The sequence below is a fragment of the Aphelocoma coerulescens genome, chromosome 3 (genome assembly GCF_041296385.1).
Source record: "Aphelocoma coerulescens isolate FSJ_1873_10779 chromosome 3, UR_Acoe_1.0, whole genome shotgun sequence".
Classification (NCBI taxonomy): Eukaryota; Metazoa; Chordata; class Aves; order Passeriformes; family Corvidae; genus Aphelocoma; species Aphelocoma coerulescens.
This window is the reverse complement of record NC_091016.1, coordinates 51,561,085-51,576,299: the sequence shown is the minus strand read 5'-3', so window position 1 is coordinate 51,576,299 and position 15,215 is coordinate 51,561,085. Positions and strand designations below refer to the sequence as shown.

The window sequence follows — 15,215 nt, the reverse complement described above, 5'->3', positions numbered from 1 at the left end:
CAGCTCCAGCTAGACAGCACTCATATTGCCCTCAGCCATCACAAAATCCAGCCAGGAAGTTACTACTGCCTTGGGTATACTGTTTGGGTACTGTTTACCCTTGTGCCATGTCTCTGTTCTCAAGATTAGAATAATTTAGTTGTTTATTATCACATATCTGAAATACAGTTATGTAAATTTTCTCTGCATAGTCTTTCAACCACAGCCTGCTTTGTCTGAATGTCAGAGAAATTAAACTGAACCAATTCAGCTGGCTCTTTAAAAAAAAAAAAAAAAAAAAAAAAAAAAAAAAAAAAAAAAAAGACAGGTCTTAAATTCTTCTCATCACTACCTCAGTTTGAAGAACATCAAATAACTGTTGGCAATTAACTACAAGATTATCAGAATGGAAACAACTGAAGGCAATTTTAAAACCCTACACTACAGTGTCATGCATTGTATGAGACACACATTTAGAAAGAGAGAAAAGCCACAAATGGAAGAGCCTTTCAATTGTAATATTAAAAATCAACTTTTTAAAATATATATTTTACAATCTTAGAAGATGATGTAACATATATTTAATGGCAATACGTGCAAATTACTTCAAATTCAATTACAAAAGCTCAGAAATATTTTTAACAGCTCTTTCACCACAGCAATCCTTCCTGATGACCAACATTTCATAAAAAATAACAGTTCAGATCCAGAGCAGAGAGAAAAAGAAAATAGTCTATTGCTGTAAAGCAGTGTTATTCACATCTTAGTTGCACTAGTGAGATCAAAGAGGGAGAGGTGAAGCCTAAGAGCATTTCCCACTGATGGAAAGAGTACATTCTCTTGTACACAGTCTGACACTGAAGGACAGCAAAACAGTAATCTAATTTATTTTAGATCATCAGTCTTTGTTTTCAGCCACAAAAGTGGCAGTTCAGGTTTTTTGACCAAATGTTCTAATAGCATCTGTGGATGAAAAGGTGTAAATACCTTCCATTTTTGTTAAGTCCAATAGAATTTTAGAGATCAGTATAGAAATTCTGAAGTGATCACCTCCTCACTCCTGCTTTAAGCATGTAATGCAGAATGCTTGCAAGTTCATTTAAGTTCTCCCAGTTTTAAAGATAGCTCAACTATCTGAATACACCTATATTATACACAGTTCATTTTTATTAGAATAACAAATTCATCTTCAGAGCATTTGCAGGTGGTAACTGTGATGTGGAAGAAAAACTATTTGGTCATATTCAAAGCCAACTATCAAAGCACTGCTCCAAGCAAATTCTGTAGTTGCTTCTATTAAGGAAGCCTTAAACACCTCCATCAAGCTCTACACAAACAAAGTAAGTGAGTTTCAAGTATTTGTTATTTACAAACCTACACACATAAATGTTTAACCTATCAGAAACAAAAATGAACCATTCTTGGAGATTAATCTGACATGACAATAACCATGACTGTTCAGTTCCTCTGTCATAGAAATATGTAAAACCTTGCAGGTTCATAACCAGTTATAGTTTGACTCATTACTGAATTTCAAAGACACCGCTAAATATGCAAAGTAAGATGGCACTGATCTCAACACAGCCTATGCAGAAACAAACAAGCACCATCTCTTTGCACAATTAAGCTTTCAAAGAAAGTCACTTTCAAATAAAGATTTTCGTAACTCTTGAAATGAAAAGGTCTCACTTCGCGTTTTCATCTCGCGGTTAACTCTGTGGTTTATCTAGCGTTCTATAAAGTGTATCTATAGAAGGCAAGCATGGCTGAGCTACATTGTATTGGATATAATGATACAAATTGTTTCCTCAACAAGGCACGCTGTGATTTCTAAGGTCACAGACTGGGTTCAGTTATTCAACTGTTAAATTTCCAAAACATCTCAAATAACATATTTTCTGAGGGCATTAAATGCACGTCACTTTCCATTCTTCATTAAAAAACACTCAAAGAGTTGTGCATTGTGAAAGCCAGAGTGCTCTTCTTTAGCCAGGGCTTAAATAATTGTGTTTTTATTGACACACTCCCATAATGCATGTCATTGAGTTGTTACAATCAAGCCACTTAGCTCCTTAATGCAACAACTCATTTTAAGCCATTTGATTAAACTGCAGCACCTCTCTAGAATTAGAATCACATCAGCTGATATTAATACCCCCATCAAATTTTTCACACCTCAAGAAATAAAGAAGCAGTTTAAACCTGGTCTAGCCTCAACACTAAGAAAGAAAAAAGAGTCTACCAAAAAGTAAGTTGGTAAATAACATTTCCCATGTCAGTAACAATTTAGCCAGGGGAATAAGAGAAATAACCTTTTCCTTTATTACACACCTGTTACTACACCTCACTTTCCAAATTCATCTTTGGTTGATCAGCCTCAACCTAATCACTCTCCAAAGCTCCTTACACAACTCACTGATGGATTTCATCCAACCCACTGATACCTGCCTTGGCCAGCTAGAACTGCCAAACTCACATCACCAGCTGCTTAACAGAACAGTTCTCAGACTCCCCAGTCATCACTAACCCTACACCCAGCCCAGCGATCCATCCTGTCAACCACCTGATGGACAACAAAACATGCCAGGGGAGAACACAAGCAGGTCTGGAAAAACAAGCCAATACCGGCACTGGGTGCCTTCAGCACAGTGAATAACTTAAGACACTTCCCCGAAAATATCCAGCCCAATTCTTTCCAAACCTATGGGCAAATTTCTTTTTAACTTATAGTTAAGTTATTGAGAATAATTTATCCAGTTTCCAAAGAGGCAGATGGACACACAAATTGCAAGCCTACAGAGAATACTCACAACACAGAACCAATGCTTATTTCAGGAGGTGGGGTGTGGGTGTGTGTAAGGTTTGTTGTTCTTCTTCCTGGGGAAGAACTCTTTTGTTCCCAGATTCAATGCAAAAGTCTGTAGAGGCAGCCCATGCAAATGTCTTAAGTGGAGAGAACACTCTGGTTCTTTCAGTCAAGATGTGACAACAGCTTTAAATGTTACACAGAAATAGGGGAGCAAGGATGTTGCATAGAAACTGTGAAGTTTTCTTAAGTAATAAATTAATTTGCAAACAACACTTAATGGGTTTGCAGTCATATCTCATAAAATCATTTCACCAAACACACATGAAACTATGAAATCAGTACACAGCAGTCCTTTTCAAAAATGGTCTATTTAACACACCACACTTCTCTTTCATCACTCCGTCTACAAACTGACAGTGTGGATTCCCACTACTTCTGCTCAGTCAGAACATCTACAGCAAGACTCTAATATAAAACTCATCAGGGGGGAGGGGAGGGAGGAATTAAAAAAAAAAAGTGAAGTGTGAGAGCACATTGACAGCAGTCAATTTCTAATTCAAGCACAGTTTGAATGCTCCAGCTTGGAGATTTGAATTTTTAATTTCACCAAGAGAGTGGGTTCCAAATTAAGCATCTGATGCACAGTCAGTCTGAAACGAGAATTGAGTTTACTGAAATAGAAAGTAATTTTCTCTTAACAGCTCAGTAGTGATCACATATAATGAAAATAAAACAACGTGGCAGCTCCTGTATTGCCAAGGGTGAGGAGTCAGAAGGCTTTTAGCTTTACAATTTAATATCAAAGTCCCAGGACAAATGTTCCTCCTTTCCCTGCTGAAGGAAGTTCACCTTGTAGCCCCAGTCAGGCTGTCAGATGCAATGTCCATGCTGTCTAGGCAACAACAGAGATGGAATGGAGCTCCAGACATCAGGAAAGCTGAGCACCAAATTCCCACAGAAAGCACAGCACCTCAGGATGCAGATTAATACACAATCCTGCAAAAGCCAGGCATGGACACAAACTGCAGTTACAGCAATGCATAGCACATGAGGCCAACCTGTAGCTAGGAGAAAGGCAAAGAAGTGGTGCTGGTCCCTCACCCTGCTCCCCTAAAAACAAAGTCCCAGGGCTTTACATGAAGCCTTGCAACTCCTTATGGTCCAACAGAATTTCTGTACTCTGGTATTGTTTGCTCTTTGCAGCAGCAATTGTGTGAGCTGTACTTTTGCCAGCTGACAATAAACTGCCGCTCTGAGATAAAGATTCTCCAGTGAACCCATGAGGCACAGCCTGCAGCACCACTCTCCTGTCCTCAATGCCTGCACAAGCAGCTTCAGTTAATGCAAGTCCTTGCCAAATGTCAGCAGATTGCTCAGCATCATCAGCCTGCAGGTGTTACAACCTGCGAGGGGTGAAACTGTGCTCCAGCAAGCAGAGTGCAGTTCCCTTGGAGACCTTCACTGGCAAGCGGGAAAGACACACATGATATCCCTTTTGAGACCTTCACTGAGAATATGGCTTGGCCTTTACAACCCTTACCCAAGGCTGTAGACAGACAAAACAGAAGCTGGAAGTTTGTTTTACTGAGCCCCAGAACACGAAAGTGAAGACGCCAGCTATATCCTTTTTCTCTAGCATGGAGGAGAAAAGTAGGTTGTTCAGATGAAATTCTGAGATTATCTATGAACAGGCTATGGAAGAAATACTATAGCAGAGATTGCTGAAACTGCAGCAGAATACTAACCACAGGCAAGAACAATTCTAGCAGAAATCACAGCTCCTTCTAAATGCCGTAGGTCAGAAGTCACTCTGCCTAGAGCAAGTCAGGTATCTTTAAAAAAAAGTTTTAAAAAATTAACATTCCAGGAGAGAATAGAGTTTCTCTCTAGAAGGTAATGGCACTGAATTACAGAATTTAGCAGATGTGGCAGCACAGAGGGACAACAGCTGTCAATACAGAGGTCAAGAATAAACAGCTAGAGAGCACTTAAAGGAGGCACCCACCAGCACTAGACAGCTAGCTCTCCATAACCTCCCATGTAGGAGCCCTGGCATTAGAGGCCAAACTCACTATTTCCAACCCACATCACCTGGTACAGCAGGAACATGGAGATCCAAGCAACTGCCTGCTCAGCTTCAGCAGGAGCTGAGAGTAACCCCATGACCTCACACCATGACTGGAGACGCAACAGGACCAAAGCCCGTTCACACACCTTCAAAAGCCATGGCCACCAGAAGCAGACATGGATCAAGGAATACAGCCAAGCAGCTGCCAGTCAGACTCCAGTCTGAGGGAGGACAACACCAACAGATCCACTTTGACTGTAATTCACTCATTTTTGTATCCATCCTAACTCTGCTGATACCAACACCACACATGCTTTCAACCGCTCCCATCAACCCCGACTTCTTTTGCACCAACTTTCACTGCATTTCAATCATTGCTTCCCAGTCACCCCTCTCAAACCAAGGGCTCATTTCTCTTCAAGTGAAAGAGAGTTGATCCAGAAATCTTTTCAGTTGCTGCTCTGGAACTTTGACCAAACTTTGGATAGGTCACACTTCACAGTCTAAAACAATAACCATCCACAAAGCTCCCAAACAATGTTCCAAGCCAAAGACAGATACTCTCTTTTCCAGTACCAATTTCCTCAATACTACCTCTCTGGTCCTTTCCAATTTATCCTTTTTGTCACAACCCCAACATGCACAAACCTCCCTCCAGCCCCCCTAACAGCATTGCTCTCACAACAGCGAACAAGCATGTCTCAACTTACCCTCAAAAATCCTCCTCATATGAGCTTCCAGGCCCTCCAACTCCTCAGCCCACCCTGTTCCTTCCTAGGTGGAGAGATTTCCTACTTCACACTGCCCATCAGCAGAGCTCAGTTTCTAGGCTTCCCCAGGTGCATTTAAAAGAAGCCCAGCCCCACTTCAGCTGTGTTCATTGATTTCATTGCTTCCCTTCAGTTGCTCAGCTTTCCGGCTACCAGAACTTCAGACAGTTCTCAGGGTTTCATTTACATCTTTCACAGCACACAGAGTTTGTATGACAATCTAAACCAAACCTCACTCCAAAGGCACACTGACTCCATTCATCCCCTTAGAGATCATCTCAATGAAAACACTCTCGTGAGAGCTTCTTTCCTGTGATTGTAAATCACTGCTATTCATGTCTAGGAAATCAAGACAATTACCTGTCACAATTTACTCAGGCATTGTCCCTGGGCTAACATACATTAGCTAACAACACAGGCTACTCTGACTAACACACGTCTATGCTGCTCAACAAAAGCACAGACTCCTGCCAGAAGGTTGTTTTTTTTAATATATTTCTGACACATGCTGTTTGTGATTCACATAAAGTACTACTCCCTAAGTAAAAACCCATAGTACCTGCCACCTTTCATTGAACCTTACCCATCTGCTTTTGTTACCAAAATAAGTGAAAGCACAGTATTAATCTTCAAAGAAATTGTACCCCTATGTGAGATAGCTTGTTTCTTGGGTACCAAGGACTCTGTGGGATACTGCACTAAAACAAAGTCTTTAGTAAAATACTTCAAGTTAAAAACAAAAAAGAGAAATCAACACAAAAATCAGACCTTTCGAAAATATTCTCTGTATTAAAAGAATAAGCCAATCAGTTTTTCAGGTCAACATATTCCAGATCCATCTTAGCATTTTAAGTGGATAAAGAAAGTGCAGAATGTACCATATGGCATTAAACACACACACCTGAATAGATTTGCTTCACTAACAAAAAGCTTGTCAGAGGAAAACTTTGAGTGTCATTCAGATTGTTTTCCAGAATAAATATAGATTGTTAACTCATTACTTCCAATACTGGGGGTTTCTAATTTATTATTTGCTTTAGAAAACCTGAATTCAGAATCCAGGATCAGCAGGGTTGTGTGCAAGGTAGCTCATATTTGCATATCCCTTTCAGGTGTATGAGATAGGTCCCTGTGTAACTAGGGATTTCTTCTGCTTCTTTCAGGTTTACACTTAATACTCCTGACAAGTATTATTATTATTATTAAGAAGTAGCAGGCAGAACTGCTGTAGCTTCCTTTCAAGGAAAGCGATGCAATTTCAGAGATATTTGATCTCATGAGTTCTGAGGTGCAGCAGTAATCTGATGCATTTGCTTTGTGGTTGAAGCAGACCATGTGAGAAACTACTCAACTTACACCAGTCACAAAGCATGCCCAAGACAGAACAAAGGACTAACACAGGACTCCTGAAAGACAGCTCAGTATTTTCACTATCAGAATACACCGAAAGCTTTGTACTTTTAGAACTCCTGTCTTCATGAAAAAGGTTGGAGACTTAAAAGCAGCACTTGGATAGAATTTTATCTTTATATTATCTAAGCTATCAAACCTTAGGAGTTGCAGGTCCCCTTGAGGCAGATCCTGCAATAATGCTAGTCTGTCTGGTGAATTTTTACTGGAAACTTCAGGTTTAACTTACATTTTCACCAGATGTGTGAAGCAAATACAAACATCATATTTAGAGGACTCTTTGTCTATAATGACTTGCACCTGTCGACATTTCTGTACTCCAAATCTAAACAAGTCTGAGACCTGAGACTGGAAAATAGATTTATAAAATATCTGTGTCAAGTAAATCCACTAAGATAGTCTCCAGACATAAGTAGTTAATTGACAGGCTCCTTTAATTACTGAGTGACCCGGTCATACCTTTTTGCTGGAAACCTTTTAAATTTTCTCCTGACTAGGCAGGAAGGAAAACTCACAGTAATTTGAATGTACTTGCAAAAGTTCCACAACCTAGAAAGCATCCTCTCTCTCCCCAGCCCTCTGTGAGCAGGAATACATTGCATGACTAGCCTTACAAAAACAAAGAGGTGACAACAAAACCATGAGAGATACTCAAAACACACGGGGATTTTCATTTTTGAACAATAAAAGTGTCATAGTGCTTCACTGAACAAAAACATATGAAATGTCTTAAATTACCTGAAAAACTGAGTCATAAGCAAGGACTCTGCACCAGAGAAAGCCAGGAAGGCAGAACTAAGAACATCTTTAAGGTTAGAATGCCCTCTTTGGGTATAAAGACATATTTGCAGCAACAGTAAATTTCATTAAGTACAGTGCTATTTTATGCTATAGGAAGGAAAGCAAATCAAAGAATGCAAGTGTGCTACTCCAAGACTTCTAAAGATGTCAGAAACGACCCTCTAATTACCCTCTACTAGTAACAATGTTCTGAAGATGCTGCATAATAGTGAGGATGACAGCAATCCATACACAGCAGGGCAGAGGGACAGACAAGAAAGAGATGGACATAACTAAAAACAGGAAAGCTTCCAACTGGATACAAAGAAAAACTTTTTCACCCTGAGGGCAGGCAAGAAGTGAAGCAGGCTATGCAGAGAGTCTGTAATGTCCTTGGAAGTTTTCAGGGCCCAAGAAGGTAAAGCTCTGAGCAACCTGACACAACCCCAGAGTCAGTCCTGCTTTGAGCAGGGAATTGGACCAGAGATCATCTGAGGTTCCCTCAAGCCCAAACTATCCTAACCTACCCCTAAGATTTAAATACATGCCTCAGGATTTGCAGTATTCCACTAGTTAATGATACCCACAACAAAAGTTCAAGAGTTTCATCTGTGGAGATGCACCCAACCTTGCAAGAAAGCAACTTCTCTGATTTATAACTCCACAAAGGAGTCACAAGAAGTTAGCAAACAATAGCTCAATCACATCCTGGAAGCTAAAAACAGCTGACTTTCTATAAAAAAAATTCAGAATATAGTTCAATACTAGAAATAAATAAGGTCTCAAACAGCATTTAAGCATCCATCATCCACACACACAGAGAAATTACAAGCTTTGGTGATGGTCAGGGCCTTATGCAAGACAGATACAGTAGAGCATAACACAGTAATGCCAATTGTTCCACAGCAGCAAGCCGTTAGTAGTTAGCTGGTGATTAAATGATGCTCATGAGCATCACTTAAATGTCACTTTGATCTATTGCAGTTATTTCACAAAATCTTTATTACTGAGGCTTTTTTACTGTCTGTACAAACACTGGCAAGCATTTCTCTTTGCTATATTAAAAATTATTTTGATACCTATTCCTAGGCTGCTTGCCAACTGGAAGACAAGATGGAGCCATCTGTGAGACTACAACTCTCTGAAGACACTTGCCTTTCAAAAACATAATCCCTTAAATGGTGCCAAGGGCATTACACACACAAAAAATCTAACATCACGTCTGAACAGCTGCAGCAAAACCTGCCTCTCACACGAATTTCCCAGCAAAGGAAAACCACCTCTGCCCAGGGAATACTGCCTCTACCCTATCCAGTCCATGAAGTCTGATTATGACATAAGCATGTAAAAAGTCACGCCTGAATACTTCGCCACACAAATGTATCAGGCAGCCACAACTCTGCCAGAGATCTAGATGTTATGTATAACTGAATTAAGTAGCAAACAATTCCAAACACTTCTCCATCTTCTCTCTCGGTTTGGTAGAAATTTGAGGGATTTTTGGGGCGGGTCTCTTTCTTCTTCCACTACTTAGCAATGTTGGTGCTCAAAATATGTACTCAAACTGCTACCCAGGATTCCTTATGTCCTCTGCATCATCTTTACCTGGTCTGTTTGATTTTGATTATTATTACTCCTGGTATTGTATTATATTATCCCTGCTTGCCCCCTGCCTTGTAATCCTCCTTTTAAAAACTCCTTTCATATTTTGTATCATTATTTCCAAGCCATTAGAGAGCACTTTTAGACAGCTAACACGTAGAACAATTACTCCCGAGAGACCTGCAAGAAAGACAGCAACTCCATGTACTTCTCATGGCTTGCACTGAACAGTCAATCTGGCCTCTCAGCATTAAAACCACAGCCAACCTAGACTTGCAAGGGTCACACTTAATGCCTAGGCTTCCAACTTCATGCCTAGGCAAAGCACACAGAGTTTCACTAGGGCATGGCAGCACACGAAGCAGTAACACAAAGTGTATGTGCATCCAGATCCAGGAGAAAAGTCTGGACTCTCATCAAGAAATTCAGTGCCACACCAAACTCACCAGAAACACAGCAGAACAATTGCTACACACCTGCTTGCTACTTGTAACAAAGTTAAATTATTTTAAAATAATATGAAATTAATTCAGAAAGTGAATGACATGAATATACACGGCCTACTTAACCCAAAGATGGAAAACCTTACTAACTGCACTGTAAAAGATAAACAGAAGGCCTTGAAGAACAACAGGGCAAGCCAGTAGGTTTCACACAGGGCAATCAAAAGTCTTATGGATTATTCTTCCCAAAACAGCAATGCTGGTTTTTACCTCCCAGTCTTACCTCACACAGGAAAAGACAGTAACAAATCTACTCCTGAAAAATCTACATCATAACTATACCCAAGGTGGGCAGAAAGCATCTCCTGGGTTAACATGAAATGGATCTTGACCCTTGAACAGATGATCCCATGGAAAATTCTGTCATTGGCAAAAGCTGGCACCATAGCAGGAAAATTCTCAATCAGCTAAAAGAACAAATATACTACTGCTAGTGCTCACTGCATACAAAAAAAGAAGTGCAAGCTGATCTTTTTTTATCTTACAGCAACTCGAGACCCCCTGGCAAACCTGGATTTTCCTTCGTCTTCATTCTCATAGGAAGCAGACATACAGTTCTGATGGACTGCTCAGAGAAAACCATTAACTGGAGCAGCTCTTCTCTCACAGCCAAGTCTGTACAAGTCCCCAGCAGACCACAAGCATGGGAACACTACAGCAGCTGTCTCACCATGATCATGTTCAGGCTCCCCAGGAAAAGGGAAACACAATACCTGTTGATTATTAACTATCTTGGGAGCAAAACCACACAGAGGATCAGCTGCTCTGGCGCTGCACCCCAGGCAACAGTAACCACTTCTTACACAATTTCAGTGAGGGTCTCCACAAGATTTTCACTGCTCTGAGCAAATGAAAGTGTACTGCTCTCCTAAACAAGGATTCTGGCAGGACAGGAGCAAAGTTTCAGCACAGTGCCCTGCTAAAACAGTGCTGTCCCACTGCAGTGGCAGCATAGCTTGGGACCATCCAAGGTGTCCAAGAGTACCTCATGCCCAAGAATCCACATCACTGCTGAAGCACAGATATTAGCACCCTATCCACATCACTCCCATCAGAGACACAGCAATCAAAAGGATGCTAACAGTAAGGAAATCTAACTAAAACAACTATCATCATTTGGTAAAATATAACCAAACTCAGCAGCTATGTGTCACATCCTGTGGAGACTGGTGTGCCTATGGCTCTTCAGGAGCAGAGCTGGGAATGCAACACAGCCAGAGCTCAGCTTGAACTATTAGTGCGAATACTGACAGGTTAATGCACTACTCATTAAATGGGAAAAGCCAAGCCCCAGCAAACAGCTGTGCTGCCCATTTCCCTCCATCACCTGGATCTCCACCGGCCATTAGCAACAGGAAGCACCTGAAACTTAGACAGCACAACGAAATTCAATCTCATTCCTGCCTCAGTAACCATCCTTGTCCAAAATCCTAACAGAGAACGGAAAGCTCTTGTCCCCAAAGCCATGCTCTATAACAATATGGGGAAATTAAGTTGATACAATCAGCCTAGCTCTCGCAAGAAAAAGTCAGATATTTTATGGAACTGAGGCTGCCTCAATTTACCACCCTGAACAGGCTCAGGGATGTTCCTTCCTTTGAACCTCATGGTGTTTCCCTGAAGTAAAACATTTACATGTGGAGGAAAGGGAACAACCAACCACAAGAATTAGATAGCCGTAACATAAAGGAAAAGCCTGTGGCTACAAGCATTTGGCCTTGTAAGTGGTATCCCTCAGCACCATTCCAAATGCCTGCATATCTGCAGGAATCATAACCCATGAGACTAAGCTGCTACATCAGTGGGAAGAATGCTTACCACCGTAACAGAAACAAAATACTTCAAGTATCCCACTAAAACAGCAAGAAAGCAGTTTACTATCATGAAAAAAAAACTATTCTTCCCCTTCCCATGCTCTCTGGAGACTTGATGGCTTCCCAAAAACAAAACAAAAAGATGTTAAAAACGGCTTCCTTTATTGCTTAAAGCATATTTTTCAGACCAAAACGCCTGACTGGTGATTTAAACTCAAATTGCTGTCAGATGAATGAGCTGAGCTAGGGACTATGGTGCTCACCCCATTAATCAATAAAGTTGTGAAGCCATTGACAAACTTCATTATCTACAGACACAGTCAAAACATCACTATAATCTGATTCTAATTTTCCATTAGTATTATTATTCACCATTAAGCAGAGTCTTGAAAAGCTACACCAATGCCACATGCCTCACTACACAGATCTGGAGACTTTGAAAACAATTCAGAAAATCTAGTGGTATCAACTCCCAGATCCTGCCTCTCCCACAGATACGAACCCTTTGATTTTATTTAGTTTTGGAAAATATTCACTATCAGTCTTCTTGACTTTTCACTCCACAGGTTGCCTCAAAATCTCCCTACTTAGAGATTTTCCTCTGTAATGGTTTCCTGCCCAGCTGACCTCTCGGCCCAGCAAAGCAAAACTTTCAACAAGAGCACATTAAACCCCTCCAAACAACCAACTCTTCAGCCATTGCAGAGAACAGGGAAAGTTCACATATACCACATCCATTCTGCTCTTAATTTCAAGGAGCCACTTTTCCCACACAGCTCTTTCCCAAAGAGATTTTATAATCTAAGGATACGTACAGTGTGTTTAACACATTTCTGTTCAGTTGTAGTTCTGACACGGTTGCTCTTTCATTCAATCCATAAGCACAGGTAGTGCATACAACCTTAAAACTAAAGAAGCTAGCTAAGTACTACTAAGAAAATGTATTTTCCACTTTCCATCCTTTATTCTGAGTACACAGCTGTTTACATAGTAAATATTTACTATTCAAGGTAAAATCTAATTTGGTTGGGGGTTTTTACACTTGTCACTGTTATGACCAAACAGAGTGACAGAGGGCAAAAAAGAGCAGAGTAACAAGACAGTTTACCCTGACACAGGGGTGACACAACTAACACACCTATTTGTAAAGCAGCAAGAGAGGAAGGGAGGAGGGGGTGAGAAAAATCAGAAAGTGCCATTGATCATACTCATTAAACAGCTGGGTCCCAATTAGAAATATATCACACAGAGATAATAAGAGGTGTTCTGGAAGGAAGCTTGGCTGTGAGATGAAGGAGGGTCTGAAACACAGCAAGCAGCATTTTGCAGTACATACAAAGGGGAGGCAGAATCCAAATTCTGCAAGTCCCAAAGGAATCATACCAAACAAAGAAACCCTACTTGAGGCAAGCACATGATCTCACTCCTCTGCCTGCAGACTTCAGATTACTCATTAAGCCACTTCACTTCTCAGCACCAATAAATAGGGAAGTAACTCTATGTCAATAGCTAATTCAATTTCCTCACAGAAAACTCATGTTTAGCAAACAAAGTACGCCTATAGTGGATCTCAGCTTCCACAGCAGCAGTAGCTAGCAGGCTTGATAAAAAAATATTTCTCCTTGAAAGCATTTTTCAGGTGAGCTGTTAATGGAATCCACGCCTATATGCTAAAGGAGAAGAAAAAAGAAAATTACATGGAGAGTTAAATAGTTAACACTACACAGAATTAAGGAAATGCCTTCAAATAAGGATACTACCACACTTAAAATAGGAACAGCAGCCTTTGTTCAGTGCCAGAGGGCCAAGTTTTTCCTCGTGTGACTGCTGGTTTACAAAGGGCGCATTCATTCCGAATACATAAGGGTTTTGCAGCAGTCTTCCTTCACGAATATTGAATAGTATTACAACATACCCTGGGTTCAATCCTAATCTAAGTGACACAGCATGAAAGGGCTGCTTTCTGGAAAGAGACAGAAGATGCTAAGGATGAACTTGGAAATCACTATGGCAACTCCACAGGTCCCTTCCCGTTCACCTTGGAGGCAACACTCCAAAGGAGACAGGAAAACCCCTTTCCACAGGAGTCGTTAATATGCATTATGGCCAAAACCAGAAAGGTCACAGGCTGCCTCTGCTCAATTAGAAAGAGGGCTTTGCTCAAAGAAACACAATGCTAAAATGGGAAAAGAATAAATCATAACTCCCGAGGAGCACTCATGAGGCGTCACACACTCGAGTAAATTGCACTTGAAAGGTCAGCTGGTTCAGTAGCTGTCAAGGGCTCAAGCTATGGCGGGCAAAAAAAAGCCTAACCGAGTGTGCCTAATTTGTGAACAAAGTCAGAATTAACCTTTAGGGTTTTCGCTTTTGTCAGTACAAAACACTGTTTGCAGTGCTTTCTGTCCTCCTGTTCATCACAATTAATTTCTCCTGCTGCTAATAAATCCTCTTTTCTTACACAGACCCACTACAATTCCACCGGCAGCAGCTTAGGCCCAAAGTTTTGACTTCACTTTACTGAAGAGAACAAAGGATGATTTATCTAAATTTAAAGAGGGAGGAAGCCAGTGGTTATACAATACTTGCCTCTGACTGTTTTTTAGAGTGCTGCTGCACTGTAATCATCAGTGTAATGTATGAGAATGTGCCACTTTCAGTGCCCAATCTCAAAGAGAGCTATATAGAAAATTAATAACTCTGATAGTATCATGCACTGGGAAGAAAAAAAGACATATTGGATATGGTCCTTATCTCAAGTGTACAAAACAATGCACATAAGCATTTGGTGGTTCTTGTACATTCCTTCAATTTGTCACGATCCAAATATTTTAAGTAACCACAAATCTCTAAACTCAGCCCTTTTTTCATTTAAATCGAATATTTGTTTTAAACATCCCTACTTTCCAGTTTCATAAGGGCCTAGAAGCCCTATGAGTAGTAAAAAATGTACCGTAGCTTCAACTGGAAAACCACGGTCAATGCCCTCCCAGAATGAACCACAACAATTTCAACTTCAGGAATGAGATGGGGGAATATCCATACATCACCATTAAAGGGACTTTAGTATTTTAACACCAAGAAAAGTTTTAATAAAGTAGAACTTCTCCATTTTCAAGAGTTACTGTAAGGCCAATAGCAAATTAGCAAGTAAATGAACCAACAGGAAGGGGCAAAACCAGAGATCATGCATCCCAGGGGACTTCACTTACTTCTTTGAAAACTGCCATTACTTCTAATTAGCAGCAGCACTTGCTGGTATACCTTCTGCAGCATATTTTATGGAAGCCTTTATTATAAAAGCACTTCACTGCAGAACTTCTAAATTGCTATTCAAAAGCAGAGCAAGAAGTTACTCAAGCACTTGTACACAAAGATTTGTGTGGATTACCAAAACAGGAATGAGCTGTTTTCTATTAAACTGTTGGCAAGGACAACTGAAGTGTTTGAATAAAGTCTTGGTGGACTCATGGGGCTGGG

The 15,215-nt window shown here is 40.5% G+C and overlaps 1 protein-coding gene across 1 annotated transcript in view; it reads right to left on the bottom strand.

Annotated features, from left to right (window-relative positions):
- DISC1 (DISC1 scaffold protein) overlaps positions 1-15,215 on the bottom strand; it is a 191,732-nt gene that overhangs the window by 175,512 nt on the left and 1,005 nt on the right.